General features: G+C 33.7%; 1 pseudogene; it reads left to right on the forward strand.

The window, feature by feature from the left end:
• Positions 1-1,413: 1,413 nt before the first annotated feature.
• The window catches only part of LOC118036723 (uncharacterized), a 96,188-nt pseudogene continuing 81,249 nt past the window's right edge, over positions 1,414-16,352 (forward strand).

The raw sequence follows: 16,352 nt of genomic DNA on the forward strand, positions 1-16,352 counted from the left end.
AAATGTTTGGCACTTTTATAGCCCAACTGTATGGTATAATCTACATCTGTGCTATGAAAGGAACTTGATTTGTTGTTAACATAAGTTATCACCATGAATACCTGATAATATTTACAAGTATTGGCATTACTCGAATAAGATAATTAATGTAATCATGTTAACAATTATAATCTGATTGGAACCTCCCTTGTGTGTGGTTTCTAGTTGAATAATAAGAGTTTATACTATACTTGTTTGAAATATCATTAGTGGATCCTCTAACCTTGACATTTATTTTTATTATTGTTTAATCTTTACATCAAGCTTACATCTCAAAGCTCTCTTTATTATTACTATTACTATTATTAATATTAGTACTACTACCACTACCACTACTGTTATTATTGTTGTTGTTGTTGTTGTGTTGTTGTTATTTATAATTTATATAGTTAACCTCCCTATGGTTCGACCTCAGTCTTTCTAGGTTATACACTCCTGCACTTGGGAGAAGACATCAATCTTTTGGTCGTGTCAAGTTTTTGGCGTCGTTGCCAAGGAGGTAAATTCTTGTATAAATTATAATATTTAATTTATTTTCTCTTTTCACTTTTCATTTTATCTAACTTTTGTTTCCTTTGTTTTGTTTTGTTTCCTTTTCTTCTCTTTTCTTTTCTTCCTTTTATTTTCTTCTTACACGTGCATGAGAGTTTGGTCACGTACATTAAGTGGTCGACTTTGTAGGGTATCCTCATCATTTTCAGAAAATATGGCCGAAGAAGATAATCAATCGCTTCATAATGAGAATAATGAGAATAACCGTATGAAAACACTTAGAGACCACATGAATCCCACAAGAACAAGTGCACCCTCATGCATAGTTTTCCCTCCTGATGCATCTCATTTTAATTTTAAGCCAGGTATTATTCAACTTTTACCTTCTTTTCATGGCTTAGACCTAGAAAATCCATACTTGCATTTAAGGAAATTTAAGGAAATTTAAGGAGGTCTGTAATACCTATAATGACTCAAATTGTAGCATGAACACCATTAGATTAAAGCTTTTTCCTTTTTCATTAAAAGATAAAGCTAAAGCATGGCTATAAAATTTGAGACTAAGATCTATTCATGCTTGGGATGAAATGGAACAACAATTTGTAAAGAAGTTTTTTCCGTCTCATATAACAAACTCTTTCAAAAGACAAATCATCACTTTCACTTAAAAGCCAGGAGAAACATTTTACCAATGTTGGGATAGGTATTGAGACTTGCTTAATACTTGCCCTCATCATGGTTTTGAAACATGGAGATTGGTTTCACATTTTTATGAAGGTTTAACACCTAGAGATAGGCAAATGGTTGAATTGATGTGCAATGGAACTTTTGAAGATAAAGACCCTAATGAAGCAATGGAGTACCTAGACTTGCTAGCCGAAAATGCTCAAAATTGGGACATCACAACTTATGAGGCACTAAATAAAACTCAACCTCATACATCTAGTGGAGGTATGCACAACCTTAGGGAAGATCATGACCTCCAAGGCAAGTTTGCATCTTTAGCTAGAAAAGTCGAAGCACTTAAATTGAAAAGGAGTGGTTAATTAAAATCTGTTTAAGACATTGTGTGTCAAATCTATGAAACCAAGGAACACTCAACAAATGATTGTCCAACTTTGCTTTCTTTTAGGGAATGTCTCCATGAACAAGCCCATGCTTTAAACAGTTTCCAAAGGCCCAACCATAACTCATACTCACAAACGTATAACCCTGGTTGGAGAAATTACCTAAATTTTAGTTGGAAGAGTGATAGCAATAATACACAAACTTCACAGCCACCGTTTCAAGCACACCATAATTTCCAAAATTCTCATGTATATGCACCTCCTTATGCTCCACCTTCTAGAAGAAATCTTAAGGAAACATTGCATGCATTCATTGAAAAGCAGTAGACAATCAACACTCAACTTGCTCAACACATGACATATTTTAAAGATACTCTTGCAAAATTAACATCTGCTCTTAGTTTTCAAGAGAAAGGTAAATTTCCTTCTCAACCACAGCAAAATCCAAAGGGGCAATACAATGCAAATGCAAGTAGTTCTGGAAGCCAAATATGGATCAAGTCAAATCAGTCATCACTCTTCGTAGTGGTAAGGTTATTGAAAAACCCACTCTTGAACCTTGTGAGAAATATGAGGAGTCTATCTTTGAGGGTAAGGAAGCGGTTGAACCTGAACATTGCAAAGAAAAGGTTGATTCCCCGCCAGCACTCCCATTTCCTCATGCCATGACCAAACAAAGAAAAGTCAATCACAACTTTGAAATCTTTGAAACTTTCAAACAGGTAAGGATCAATATACCTTTGTTGGATGCTATTAAACAGGTTCCTTCCTATGCTAATTTTTTGAAAGATTTGTGCACTGTGAATAGAAAACTGAATGTGAAGTGCCATTCTTCAGAACAATAATGCTTTGAAATACAAAGACCCTGGTTGTCCTATAATTTCTTGCTTTATTGGGGAACATAAAATTGAAAGAGCCTTACTTGATCTTGGAGCTAGTGTGAATTTACTTCCATATTTAGTCTTTCAAAGTCTCAATCTAGGTGAGTTAAAACCAACCTCTGTAACTCTTTTACTTGTTGATAGATTTGTAAAAGTGCCTACAGGAATATTTGAGGATGTGTTAGTACTAGATGGTAAATTCATTTACCCAATAGATTTTTTTGTATTGGATACACAACCTGTTGAAGCATGTAATTCAATTCCTATCATTTTAGGACATCCATTTCTTGCCACTTCTAATGCATTGATTAATTATAGGAATGGACTGATGAAGCTATCATTTGGAAACATGACTTTGAAAATAAATATTTTCAACATTTACAAGCAACCTGAAGATGATAATGATTTACAGGAAGTGGACTTTATTGAAAAATTAGTTCATGATCAATTTCAAACCACTTCCAGTGAAACTGAGATTAATGAATTTGATGATTTGCAAATGGTCTATTTTCAGGAAGAATTAAAGTCATGTAATTGGAGACCACAAATTGAAGAATTGCCACCACGATCAATTGAGTCCATACCTTCAAGTGTTCAACCACCAAAACATGAATTGAAGTCGTTACCATTTAATCTCAAATACTCATTTTTGGGAGAAAATGAAACTTTTCCGGTAATAATCTCTTCCAAACTTAATACACATCAAGAAGGTAAGTTATTACAGACTCTGGAAATGCATGGAAATGCATTAGGATGGACCATAGTTGACATAAAAGGAATTAGCCCTTTGATTTGCACACACAGGATTTATTTGGAGGAAAATGCTAAACCCTCTAGAGAAATACAACGAAGGTTTAATCCTAATATGAAAGAAGTAGTGAAAAATAAAGTCATTAAGCTTTTGGATAATGGAATCATTTATCCTATTTTTGACAGCAAATGGGTAAGTCCTACCCAAGTTGTACCCAAAAAGTCTGGAGTCACTGTAATAACAAATAAGAAAAATGAGTTAATTCCAACTAGGACTGTTATTGGTTGGCGCATGTGCATTAACTATAGGAAACTTAATTCAATGACTAGAAAAGATCATTTCCCTTTACCTTTCATGGACCAAATCCTAGAAATAGTTGCATGTCATGAATTTTATTGTTTCTTAGATGGCTATTTAGATTACAATCAAATTGAAATTGCATTGGAAGATCAAGAAAAGACTACTTTCATATGTCCATTTGGTACTTTTACATATCGAATGATGCCTTTTGGATTATGTAATGCACCAGCCACGTTTCAAAGATGCATGCTTAGCATATTCAGTGATATGGTTAAATGTTTTCTTGAGATTTATATGGATGATTTTTTTTGTTTTTAGTGATTCATTTGATGATTGTTTGACTAACTTAGAAAAGGTTTTGAGCAGGTGTGAAGAGAAGAATCTTGTACTGAATTGGGAAAAATGTCACGTTATGGTAACAAACGGCATTGTACTTGGTCACATTGTTTCATTGAAAGGAATTGAGGTTGATAAATCTAAAATCGAGTTAATTGCCAACTTACCAACACCAAAATCTATTAAGGATGTTAGATCATTCTTAGGACATGCTGGTTTTTACAAAAGGTTCATCAAAGAATTTAGTGTAATATCTAAGCCTTTGAGTAACCTTCTAACAAAGGATAATATTTTTGAATGGACTGAACATTGTGAAGAAGCCTTTATTAAACTTGCTTACTTCTGCTCTTGTCATTCAACCTCCTGATTGGTCATTACCTTTTGAAATAATATGTGATGCCAATGATTATGTCGTGAGTGTTGTCTTGGGACAAAGAAAAGATAAGAAACCTTATGTGATTTACTATGCAAGTAAAACTTTAAATAGTGCTCAAATGAATTACACCACCACTGAAAAAGAATTACTTGCAGTAGTATTTGCATGTGATAAATTCAGGTCTTATCTTGTTGGCTCACTTGTTGTTGTTTTTAGTGGTCATGCAGCATTGAAATATCTTTTTTCTAAGAAAGATTCTAAGGCTAGATTGGTGTGGTGGATTTTGTTACTTCAAGAATTTGATATCATAATCAAAGACAAGAAAGGCACCGAAAATGTTGTCGCAGATCATTTGTCAAGATTGACAATAGATTCGAAATCTGACATCACACCAATAGATGACTACTTTCCCGATGAATCTTTACTTTCCGCTTCTACGATGCCTTGTGACACGACCAAAAGATTGATGTTTTCTCCCAAGTGCAGGAGTGTCGAAGTAATAAATAAGTCGGCAAGACCGGGGTCAAACCACAGAGAGGTTAATTGTATAAATTATAAATAACAATACAATAATAACAAAAACAATAATAACAATAATAACAATAATAATAATAATACTTAGTACGTGGCGTTGTTATACCTGAGAATAATCTAAAAGATCGAGTCACATGTTTCCAGCCTATATACTGATTTTATGAAAAGATCAAAGAGATATATTATATAATATAAACAGAATGTAAATAATAATAATAATAATAATAATAATAATAATAGTAAAAGAAGAAGATGAAGAAATTAATGAGAACTTTGAGATGAAAGATTAATGTAAGGATTAAACAATGATAAAAACAAATGTCAAGGTTAGAGGATCCACTAATGGTATTTCAAACAAGTATAGTATAAACTCTTATTACTTAATTGAAAACCACACACGAAGGAGGTTCCAATCGGATGATTTTTCATTAATAGCTAATTATAAATTGTTAACATGATCATATTAATTATCTTATTTACATAACACCAAACTTTTAAATATTGTCAGGAATTCATGATGCTAACTGATGTTGACAACAAATTAAGTTCCTTTCATAGCATATGTGTAGGTAATACCATACGGTTGTTGATACGGTTCAGCCTTATGATACGACCCAAGTAAGGTCAGATTCAGATTTTGGCGTAAAAAGCGCAACAGTCCAGGTTCACGGAAACAATCATAATTCTCAATCCGACTGTTGGATCGGGCTAATATTTTATGTGGACTCTCCAAACATGTTCTACTACCTTGGGTTAAAAATTCAGGTCAATTGGAGTTTGGGAAAGAACCGCAATACTGGTCAACGGAAGCTGTACGAATTTTGTTGTTTACTTCCATTCGACTTGTGGGCTTCCTATTTGGTTAGGATTCTTTTCCTACAAGGATATGGCAGCTGGTTTTGGGAATTTCCTAGTTCCACAAGGATCTTTAATGAGCTGCAATATAATCTACAAGTGTGGCGGTGATTCATTAATGTTTCAGAATCCTTTTCTTATAAGGATTCCTTATTCATCCTAGCTACACAAGGAAAGAAGAGCTGGTGGTATTTAATGATAGATTAGTTATTTTTATTATTTTCTTTAATGTTTGGGCTTAATTAAAACTTTGTTTTGAGCTAGGGTCTAAAGCTTGTTTAGATCAGGTTATGGGCTTTTCAGTTTAGGGTTTTGGGCTAGTTTTGAGTGGACCTTATATAAGTCCGCATAAGTGGTCCATTAGGGTTAATTTTTCAAGAACTATTTAAACTCATGTAAGCCAAAATTTCGGCAGCTTTGATGAATATTATTCTGAATTTTTCAGTTTTAACGTGTGAGAGTGATTCTTGCATTCTTCAGTTCTTGAACGAACTGAATCTGACTTATCGAAGATTAACTGGTTTCGTGGCATCATTCTACTTATTCCAATAGTGTTGGTGCCTTGGGGCAGGTTTCCATTGTGTCACACTCTTATCAGACCTCTTTCGGCTTTCCGGGATCAAATCTCAATCTTGATTGTGGGTTACGTGACCACATGATCACGAGGTTTGCATCAGTTGGTATCAGAGCTAGGCTCCGAAACAAGGTCATATCCTTTTGTGTTTTTCAATTTTTTTTAGCGTTCCTTTAAGTTTTTCAGTGTTTTCGCCCATCTTCTTGTTCTTCGTGCCTATGTCATCTAAGAAAAAAAAAAGGTTATATTTTATCTTGTTACTGTCTCCAATCATATCAGTATATTAAAAATAAAAGAGAGAGAGAGAGAGGGATTAGTTGAAATTTGAAGGATCATTAAATTTGTGACGCAGAAACACAACTCTTGGTGAACTTTAAGCAAACCACCTCAGAATCAATTGAAACTTTATATTCCGTCTATTGGGAGTGAGATCACATCATATTTCAAAATTAGGCTTATTCTGATGTCTTTTACTTGAGGTTTTAATTCGAGATTCAATTCTACCACAAAAAACCTACTTCTAGTGAACCATAAGAAAACCATCTTGGAATCAATTGAAAGTTCATTTTCAGTATATTAGGGGTGGGATAGCATTCATATATCAAATTTTTTCTTTATTTTGATATTGTTTACTTGAGGTTTTAATTTGAGGTTCAATTCTACCACAAAAACACTACTCTTAGTGAACCATAAGCAAACCACCTTAGAATCAATTGAAACTTTATATTTTGTGTATTGGGGATTATATTGCACAACATATTAAATTTGGGCTTATTTTGATTTCGACTTCTAGAGGTTTTAAATGGAGGTTCAATTCTGCCGCAAACTAATCATACAAAGGGTTTTGGCACCTAGACATAATCTAACACCCTATAAAGTTTGATTTGTTGTTTGTTTAGTATCATAATACTAAATATCAAATTCGAGGTCAGTTGGATATCGGTTTCTTTAGGTTCCTGAATTGGGTCTTGTTTTGTCGTAACGGGTCTATTTGGTGTTATCTTGCAAAACTTGTTTTGTTTCTGTTGATTTCGTTCTTGCCATTTTACTATAATCATATTTTGATATTTGGTTGTTGTTTGAGTCATTTTCATCACTTTCACATTTGTTTGTCTTTTTTGATAAGTTCTGGTCCAAACAAAAGTCAGATTCCTAATCTCGAATCTAAATAACTATTCTTCTTGTTATAAACTCTATTCTTCTCGTCGTCTTCTCGTTGTTTTTTTTTTCCTATCTGTGTCATGTATTCACCAAGGGAGAGGGAACAAAGGAGGATTGTAGATCAACGATGCGAAAAACTAAGCCATGCTTTAGGGGTTTTAGAATGAGAAGTTGGCAAGTGTAGAAGATTATTCTATGATCTTCAAGCTTCATGGGAAAAAGAGGTACAACGCCAAAAGGATGAAAGACGAAGGAGAGTCGCTGTGGTTATCATTCAAAAGTATGTACGCAAGTGGTTAGTACGGCGTGCTTATTTGAAATTTTTGTTAGTCACTACTTCTATACAGTGTTGTTAAAGGAAGGTGTTAGCAATAAGGGGATTCCAAAGGCTTAAACAAGAGGCTACTGAAGTCGCTATTAATTATATTCAAGATTCGAGGGCGAATCTTCTTGAAGAGGGAGGGAATGATACAGTTCAGCCCTATGATAGGACCCAAGTAAGGTCAGATTTAGAATTTGGCGTAAAAAGCGCAACAGTCCAGGTTCACGGCAACAGTCATAATTCTCAATCCGACCGTTTGATCGGGCTAATATTTTATGTGGACTCTCCAAACATGGCGGTGATTCATTAATGTTTCATAATCCTTTTCTTATAAGGATTCCTTATTCATCCTAACTACACAAGGAAAGAAGGGCTGGTGGTATTTAATGACAGATTAGTTATTTTTATTATTTTCTTTAATGTTTGGGCTTAATTAAAACTTTGTTTTGAGCTAGGGTTCAAGGCTTGTTTGGATCAGGTTATGGGCTTTTCAGTTTAGGGTTTTGGGCTAGTTTTGAGTGAACCTCATATAAGTCCGCATAAGGGGTCCATTAGGGTTAATTTTTCAAGAACTATTTAAACTCATGTAAGCCAAAATTTCGGCAGCTTTGATGAATATTATTCTGAATTTTTCAGTTTTAACGTGTGAAGGTGATTCTTGCATTCTTTAATTCTTGAACGAACTGAATCTGACTTATCAAAGATTAACTGGCTTCATGGCGTCATTCTACTTATTCCAATAGTGTTGGTGCCTTGGGGCAGGTTTCCATTGTGTCACACTCTTATCAAACCTCTTTCGGCTTTTCGGGATCAGATCTCAATCTTGATTGTGGGTTGCGTGATCACGAGGTTCGCATCAGTTGTGCTATGAGAGTGACAAACATTTGTTGTACCAAGTGTTAAACAACACAAATCTAGATTAACCATTTAACAAGCAAGGTATTAAGAATTAGTAAGATAAAAAGATAAGACATGTTAATATTAAACATTAAGGTCCATATTGAGTTAACACTATACTTATTCTTACACCATTAGTGTAACCTTTTCACCTTGACATAATAAACTTAGCTAAACATAATGAATAAAAGAAACATAAATAAACAAAACAAGAACATAAATAAGATACAAGTTAACTAAGGAAAGGAAAGGAAATGAAAAGCATAAACAAGAAATTAATGAAAGCAAAACTTAAGAATTACAAAAAAAAAAATATAAAGAGAGAAATAAAGAGCATGAACTTGATATGAACAACCAATCCTCCAAATGCATGGCAAATGCCTCCTTTTATAGGCCAAAATTCGGAATTATTGATTTGATGACTAATTGGTGAGTGGGTGGCCAACTTTTGACTTTGTGAAAATCCTTATCTTCTTGTCTGAATAAAACGAAAATGCTAGAATCAGAACTGGGTCCACTTGAAAACATGAAAGTTGTAGGAAAGTGACTCAGCTTTCCAAGAAAAAAAATGAGAGGTGATTTGAACTTCTAGAACTCCAAATATGGGCCAAACACTGAATAGTATTCGGGCTGCAGGACAGATTCAGACTTCTTCGTTGTTGCTATAATTTGGACTTGCAAAAGGCCTTCTTAGATCTTGATGAAAACATGAAAGTTGTAGGCCTATGTCTTACCAAGTCTGTGGAAACATTTGAGGTCATTTGGACATCTAGAACTCAAGATATAACCCAATTACCGAACAATGTTCCATTTTGGACTGCACCAATATCTCTTTTCTAAGCTTCACCCTCTCTTTGTCCTTTCAATTTCTATACTTGAACTCATCAATCAATCCTTTGATTTATATGATAGGCTTGCATTTAAGATGAACATTTACCATATATTAAGGCATTTTATAGTATTAAACTTGTTATTATAAAGCATGCTTTAGTTAAGGAGTTATTGATACTTTAAGTGCAAAATGATGATATAAAACCTTGATAAATATGCACTTTTAAGTACTAATCACACCCTCCGACCAGCTTATTACTAGTCCCTAGTAATCAAAGCGTTAAAGTAGAAAAATAGTTTGCAAATTCCATGAAGCAAGACATTCATCATTCAACTTTAATTTATCCAGATAAACAATATCTCATTAAATTCATATATCTGCTCAATACCTCTTAAACAAGATATTACTAAACCTTTCTTTTGTGCTCAAAATATCAACATATAGTTATGGGGCTTTACTTGGAAGAAAAATAAATTTTTGTTCTAATATTTAAGGCTAACTTCCTTAGGTTGGGATTATTATTTTTTATTTATTTATTTATTTATATACACATACAACTTGAAACATAATGTATCTTTGACCCATGTAACGAGTTTTAGGCTAATGACTCTCAGACCAGTTGGTCTTAGGGCATTAGGTGTTGAGACACCCGTACGAGCTTAGCAACTCGGGTTGCAGATACTGATACGTAGATAGTGCAATGTTTGATTCCTTTAAGCTTTTCTCCTCAACCCATGTAACAAGCGTTGGGCCAATAGCTCCCAAGTTAGTTGAATTTAGGGTATTAAGTGTTAAAACACTCCTTCGGGCTTAATTACTTAGGTTAGGGAGGTTACGAAACCAAACTTATCTACCTTTTTATTATCATTGTGTTTTTTTTTGTTTTTTTTTTTTTTGCAAATTATGTACTATTCCTTTCCCTTAGTTGTTACCTTTAACAAAAAAACATAAATAATGTAATAATCTAATGTGCAACCCACAATCATATGTTAAAGTGTGTGTGTGAAAATGAAGATTTAAAAATACTTGTTAAATGAGCATATGAGCATAATCAAGTGCTAACAATACAAGAGTTTGTAAACCTGAATATTTCAAGAAGTATTATGATAGACCTTGTTAAGAATGTTTACTAAGAAGCGTCTCAAGAGTCACTTTAACAAAAGAACTCCTTTTACTCTGTCATCCTAGTAACAACAGTTTTGCAAATAGTTTATGAAATAGAAAACACATTTTTTTTTTAATATCAACTACTACCCTTTCCCCCAACCAAAATGAGACATTGTCCTCAATGTCTTAAGGTAGAAAGATAGAGTATAGAAGACATCACCTGAAATAACGAACACTGACAAACTTGAAACACACTTAAACAAATATAAGAAACAACAAAACACAATAATAAAACCAAAAGACACAAAGTTCTTACAAACGAAGGCTCAAATCCAATCTAAGCTTTTTACGGCTTTCCTTAGTTGACAAATTTATGCGACTCGTGGAGGGATTAATTATAGGGATGAAAGATTGTAATTGGTCAATCAATTGTTCAGCAATAGCAGCAGAAATTCCTGTTCCACAACATGATCAAGAAAAGATAACAACTTATCATAAAAATCATTAACATTTAACAAACCTATGGGTTTATGGTGAATGTGCAGTTGGGCCCAAGAGAAAATATGAAAATCTCTTCCAATGTGCCCAGACCACCTGGTGAGGCAATGAAGGCATCAGTATGGTTAAACATTGCATTCAGCCGATCATACATTGTGGGGACCTGTAATTCCTCTCCAATTGTTTTTCCAATGATGTCCCCTTGTGATAAAGCGTTGGGGACAACCCCCAAAACTTGACTACCTCCTAAAAATGCAGCTTTTGGCACTCCCCCCATTCACCCAAGGCTGCCTCCTTCATACACTAAATGAATCTTTCGCTCAGCTAGTACCTGACCAAGATGATTTGCTAATTCTAAAAACTCTTTTTCTTTCCCAAGACTGGATCCACCGAAAACACAAATATTGTTTATGTGATGACTTGAGGAACCTACCATTTCTACACACTTTTATATTTGATGAATGTATGGGTTGAGTAGAAATGAAGGGAAGGAAGGGAAGAATTTATAGATGAGAAATTGAAATTGCAATCATACCACCTATATGTAGGCCAACCGTAATCTCACAATCTCTCTCTCTTTATTTATTTATTTATTTTAAAAAAACATGTGTATGTACAGGTAGTTGTGATTGTGGCTCACATCTTTCCTTGGTTTTACGTCCAAGAACGGCTTAAACACCCTTTATGGGTTGGGGATAGGCTTCCCATCTAGTTTTCTTAAAAACTGGCAAACAGGGTCTTTTTTAGTCAGATTCCTAAGACTAAGTCGAGCATATTCTTTATGAAAATGGAGTCATAAGTCATGAAATGCACAATGCACATCTCCACCAGGATATGCCTCAAAAGTCAATAGAAGATTATCTAAAGATTCCTTATGTTTTGAAATGAATCCTGACTTTTGACAATTTTCACAAGTTTTGTAGAACACATATATGTCTTTGAACATGGTGGGCCAATAAAATCCACATTGTAAGATTTTTGCAGTCGTCTTTTTCGACAAGAAATGACTCCCACATGCTTTAGAATGACAAAGTTTAATGACACTACTTACCTCATTGTCAGGAATGCATCTTTGAAATTTTTTATTATGACAATATTTGAATAAATTAGGGTCATCCCAATAAAAGTTCTTCACTTCGTTCAAAAACTTTCTTTGGTCATCCTAATAAAAGTTCTTCACTTCGTTCAAAAACTTTCTTTTGTCTTCAGTACTCTAGTGAACTGGAAAATCTCCTGAAGCAAGAAAGTTGATATTTTTAGAAAACCAAAGCATTGAACTAAGACAAAGTAAGGATTCATCAAGAGAGTAATCATTGATTGGTGGGATCTCAGATATCAAATCTGTTGTCACTCTTGACAAAAGATTAGCATCAATATTTTTGATGAATTTTTCATCCGTGATTTCTTCCTGAGAATAAATCATTTGCAAATCTTTAGATTCATCCGACTCAATTTTACTCAAAGTAGATTCAAGTTGATCATGAACTAATTCTTCAAAATGATCTACTTCTTGTAAATCATTATCATCTCTAGGCTGCTTGCAAATGTTGAAAATATTCATCTCCAATGTCATTTTTCCAAAAGATAACTTCATGAGTCCATTCCTACAATTAATCAATGCATTAGAAGTTGCAAGAAATGAACGTCTTAAAATAACAGGAAATGAATTACATGCTTCAACAGGTTGCGTGTCCAAGACAATAAAATCCACTGGATAAATGAATTTATCAGTTTGTACTAACACATCTTCAATTATTCCTCTAGGCACTTTTACAGATCTATCAGCAAGTAAAAGAGTTACAAAAGTTGGTTTTAACTCACCTAGATTGAGACTCTAAAAAACTGAATATGGAAGTAAATTCACACTAGCTTCAAGATCAAGTAAGGCTCTTTTAATTTTATGTTCTCCAATAAAGTAAGAAATGGTAGGACAACCAGGGTCTTTATATTTCAAAGCATTATTGTTCTGATGAATAGCACTTACTTGTTCAGCTAAAAAGGCTTTCTTTTTCACATTCAGTTTTCTCTTCACGGTGCATAGATCTTTAAAAAATTTAGCATAGGAAGGTACCTGTTTAATAGCATCCAATAAAGGTATATTGATCCTTACCTGTTTGAAAATTTCAAGGATTTCAGAATTGTGGTTGACTTTCCTTTGTTTGGTCATGGCATGATGAAATGGAAGTGCTGGTGGAGAATCAGTCTTTTCTTCACAATGTTCAGATTCAACCCCTTCCTTACCCTCAGAGATTAACTCATCATCTTTCTCACAAGGTTCAAGAGTGGGTTTTTCAATAACTTTACCATTGCGAAGAGTGATGATTGATTTGACTTGATCCATATGTTGGCTTCCAGAACTACTCGCATTTGCATTGTATTGCCCCTTTGGATTTTGTTGTGGTTGAGATGAAAACTTACCTTTCTCTTGGAAACCGAGAGCAGATATTAACTTTGCAAAAGTATCTTTAAAATCTGTCATGCCTTAAGCAAGTTGAGTGTTGATTGCCTCTTGCTTTTCAATGAATGCATGCAATGTTTCCTCAAGATTTCTTCTAGGAGGTGGAGTATAAGGAGGTGCATATCCATGAGAATTTTGAAAATTATGGTGTGCTTGAAACGGTGGCTGCGAAGTTTGTGCATTATTGTTATCACTCTTCCAACTGAAATTTGGGTGATTTCTCCAACCAGGGTTGTATGTTTGCGAGTATGGGTTATGATTGAGCCTTTGGAAACTGTTTAAAGCATGGGCTTGTTCATGGAGGCATTCCTTGAAAGAAGGCAAAGTTGGACAGTCATTGGTTACATGTTCATTTGTTTCACAGATTTGACACAATGTTTTGAACAGATTTTAATTGACCACTCTTTTGCAATTCTAGTGCCTCGACTTTTCTAGCTAAATATGCAAACTTGGCTTGGAGGTCATGATCTTCCCTAAGGTTATACATACCTCCACTAGATGTATGAGGTTGGGTTTTACTTGGTGCCTCATAAGTACCCATAGTGTCCCAATTTTGTGTATTTTCAACTAGAAAGTCTAGGAACTCCATTGCTTCATTAGGGTCTTTATCTTTAAAAGTTCCATTGCACATCAATTCAACCATTTGCCTATCTTTAGGTGTTAAACCTTCATAAAATTGTGAAACCAATCTCCATGTTTCAAAACCATGATGAGGGAAAGTATTAAGCAAGTCTCGATACCTATCCCAACATTGGTAAAATATTTCACCTGGTTTTTGGGTGAAAGTGGTGATTTGTCTTTTGAAAGAGTTGGTTATGTGAGATGGAAAAAACTTCTTTAAAAATTGTTGTTGCATTTCATCCCAAACACGAATGGATCCTGACTTAAGATTTTGTAGCCATGTTTTAGCTTTATCTTTTAATGAAAAAGGAAAAAGCTTTAATCTAATAGTATTCATGCTACAATTTAAGTCATTATAGGTGTTACAAACTTCTTCAAATTCTCTCAGATGCAAATATGGATTTTCTAGATCTAAACCATGAAAAGAAGGTAAAAGTTGAATAATGTCTGGCTTAAAATTAAAATGGGATGCATCAGGAGGGAAAACTATGCATAAGGGTGCACTTGTTCTTGTGGGATTCATGTGGTCTCTAAGTGTCCTAACACGGTTATTCTCATTATTCTCATTATAAAGTGACTGGTTATCTTCTTCGACCATATTTTCTAAAAATGATGAGGATACCTTACAAAGTCTACCACTTAATGTACGTGTCCAAACACTCATGCACGTGTAGAAAGAGAATAAAAGGAAGAAGAAAACAAAAGAAAAAGAAACAAAAGAAAAGAAACAAAGTTAGATACAAGAAAAGTGAAAAGAGAAAACAAAATAAATACTATAATTTATACAAGAATTTACCTCCCCAGCAACGGCGTCAAAAACTTGACATGACCAAAAGATTGATGTTTTCTCCCAAGTGCAGGAGTGTCGAAGTAATAAATAACCCAGCAAGACCGGGGTCGAACCACAGAGAGGTTAATTGTATAAATTATAAATAACAATACAATGACAACAACAATAACAACAACAACAACAACAACAATAATAATAATACTCAGTATGTGGCGTTGTTATACCTGAGAATAATCTAAAAGATCGGGTCACAGGTTTCCAGCCTATATACTGATTTTATGAAAAGATTAAAGAGATATATTATATAATATAAATAGAATGTAAATAACAATAGTAATAGTAATAGTAATAGTAATAGTAATAGTAATAGTAGTAGTAGTAGTAGTAGTAGTAGTAATAATAATAATAATAATAATAGTAAAAGAAGAAGATGAAGAAATTAATGAGAACTTTGAGATGAAAGATTAATGTAAGGATTAAACAATGATAAAAACAAATGTCAAGGTTAGAGGATCCACTAATGGTATTTCAAACAAGTATAGTATAAACTCTTATTACTCAATTGAAAACCACACATGAAGGAGATTCCAATCGGATGATTTGTCATTAATAGCTCATTATAAATTGTTAACATGATCATATTAATTATCTTATTTACATAACACCAAACTTTTAAATATTGTCAGGAATTCATGATGCTAACTGATATTGAGAACAAATCAAGTTCCTTTTATAGCACATGTGTAGGTAATACCATACGGTTATGCTATGAGAGTGTCAAGCATTTGTTGTACCAAGTGTTATACAACACAAATCTAGATTAACCATTTAACATGCAAGGTATTAAGAATTAGTAAGATAAAAAGATAAGACATGTTAATATTAAACATTAAGGTCCATATTGAGTTTATACTATACTTATTCTTACACCATTAGTGTAACCTTTTTACCTTGATATAATAAACTTAGCTAAACATAATGAAGAAGAGAAACATAAATAAATAAAAAAAGAACATAAATAAGATACAAGTTAACTAAGAAAAGGAAAGGAAATGAAAAGCATAAACAAGAAATTAATGAAAGCAAAACTTAAGAATTACAAAAAAAATATAAAGAGAGAAATAAAGAGCATGAACTTGATCTGAATAAACAAGCCCCCAAATACATGGCAAATGTCTCCTTTTATAGGCCAAAATTCGGAATTATTGATTTGATGACTAATTGTTGAGTGGGTGGCCAACTTTTGACTTTGTGAAAATCCTTATCTTCTTGTCTGAATAAAACGAAAATGCTAGCATCAGAACTGGGTCCACTTGAAAACATGAAAGTTGTAGGAAATTGACTCAGCTTTCCTGGAAACAAAATGGAGGTGATTTGGACTTCTAGAACTCCAGATATGGGCCAAACACTGAACAGTATTTGGGCTGCAGGACAGATTCAGACTTCTTCGTTGTTGCTATA

Source organism: Populus alba, chromosome 5 (genome assembly GCF_005239225.2).
Source record: "Populus alba chromosome 5, ASM523922v2, whole genome shotgun sequence".
In the NCBI taxonomy this organism is placed as follows: Eukaryota; Viridiplantae; Streptophyta; class Magnoliopsida; order Malpighiales; family Salicaceae; genus Populus; species Populus alba.